Consider the following 1,893-nt stretch of genomic DNA (forward strand, 5'->3'; position numbering starts at 1 on the left):
TCTTCAACACTTTAAAGAAGTGACTTCTTGAAAGCCCTGAATCTGTGTGACACATCTGGAGATGCTGAACTAAACCCACAGCCTTCTCAAAAATGGAAGGGCTCTGTGGAACCGGCAGGAGGGGGAACAAAGGCGCACAGGAGGTCGTGACATCTTTGAACAAAACCAGGGCCACAAACACTGAGACATACAAACACGGGGAAATTCTGCATGCACGCAGATCAAATGGCATTACACATCAACACCGCTTGACCTCCGCCGCACCAACAGGCTCTGCAATGCCCCAACGTCTGTCAGTGGCAGTCTGTGAGGAACGGCCCTGCACAACACGCACACTCACGCAGGGGCTCCTCCTCCTGCTCCTCCACACGCCGCGTTCCTTCCTCTGGCACACAGGGCTCAGCTGGTGCTGCTGCAGGCAGTGCTTCCCGTGTCTGCCCAGCCTAAAGCCATCAGACAGCGTTAGCAGATGCCTGGTGCTCACATACAAGCAGAAGTGCTGGAGGAGAATCACCACACAGCACAGACTGAATGGCTGGTGCCTTGCAGGGAACAAAGGCTGAGATGCACAACGTCCTCACCTGCTTGCTTCTTGGAAGTGGAGGTTCAGCAGCAGCTCCACTCGTGATTAAGTCCTCCAAAAACATTCTTCTTTCTTCCTGATCAGGAGACTGGATACCAAAAACTTCTCCAAAGTCATTATTAAACAATATCTGTACCTGGAGCCCAAGGAGAAAACATGGTTCAGATTTAAGACCACAAAACAATCCTATTCTATTCCAATACAACTGACTGGCATTCATGACTGGCATTTCAGCCACCCTTCTATGGAAGGGTTTAAAGGCAGGTGAAAGAGGGGGGGCAGGGGGAAAGAGCCTTCTATCCCTACATCCCCTTGGAGCCCACCCTATAGCCCCGCACAGCACCTTATAGAACCACAACTAACTTCCATACACCTCCTATAGGCCCATAACTCCCTATATTCCCCCACTGCCCCCATCAGCCCCTCTATGGCACAACATCCCTCTCTATACACCCTCCCCAGCCCCCTATCATCCTATACCTTCCCACAGCCCACCACAACTCCTCATAGCCCCCATTAATCATTTAAAGGGAGAGGGAAGCCCCACATCCCTTATAGCCCAGCCCATAGCCCCATTTTACACTATGGCCACACACAGTCTCTTATAGAACCATAGCCCCATATACTCCCTACAGACCCATATCACCCTATATCCCCCATTAACTCCCCTATAGCCCCCAACAGCCCCCTAGAGCATGACAACTCTCCCTATAGCTTCCCCCAGCCCTCTGTCACCCTATCTCCTCTCACAGCATTCCACAACCCCCTAAAGCCCCCAATCCCCACTATAAACTCACTATTGCCTCACATCTCCCTATAGACACACCACAGCCCACATATGGGCTATATCCCATATCCCACTAGAACCCTCCTACAGTGCACCCACTGCCCGCTATAGCCCCCAAACCACCTATAACCCTCCTAAAGCCCACCCACTGCCCCTTATGGACACATGTCGCCCCATAACCCTCCTATAGCTCACCCACTCACCCTTATGGACACATATCCCCCCACGACCCTCCTACAGCCCACCCATGGCCGCTCATAGATTCCCCATAGAACTGGATAGCTCCCCCAATAGCCCCCCACAGCCCCACATCGGCCCTAGACCCCCAACAGCCCCCCACAGTCTCCTCTATCACCTCCATTTCCCCCTATAACCATTCTAGAGTCCTCCACAATTTCTTACAGCCCCAAATCTCCCCTAGAGCCACAATAAAGCCCCCTACACCCACACATATTCAATATCGACCCTATAACCCCCCCGTACAGCCCCCCACAGCCCCTAAACTCCCCCATTCCCCCATATC

At 52.7% G+C, this 1,893-nt stretch overlaps 1 long non-coding RNA gene across 1 annotated transcript; it reads right to left on the bottom strand.

Annotated features, from left to right (window-relative positions):
- Positions 1-184: 184 nt before the first annotated feature.
- On the bottom strand, positions 185-1,700 carry LOC109364623. Its single transcript, XR_002110517.1, has 2 exons — positions 582-1,700; positions 185-443 (listed from the first exon to the last, which is right to left on the bottom strand). It is a non-coding gene; the product is annotated as an uncharacterized LOC109364623 (long non-coding RNA).
- Between the last annotated feature and the right edge of the window lie 193 nt (positions 1,701-1,893).

Source organism: Meleagris gallopavo, unplaced genomic scaffold, assembly GCF_000146605.3.
Source record: "Meleagris gallopavo isolate NT-WF06-2002-E0010 breed Aviagen turkey brand Nicholas breeding stock unplaced genomic scaffold, Turkey_5.1 ChrUn_random_7180001878704, whole genome shotgun sequence".
In the NCBI taxonomy this organism is placed as follows: domain Eukaryota; kingdom Metazoa; phylum Chordata; class Aves; order Galliformes; family Phasianidae; genus Meleagris; species Meleagris gallopavo.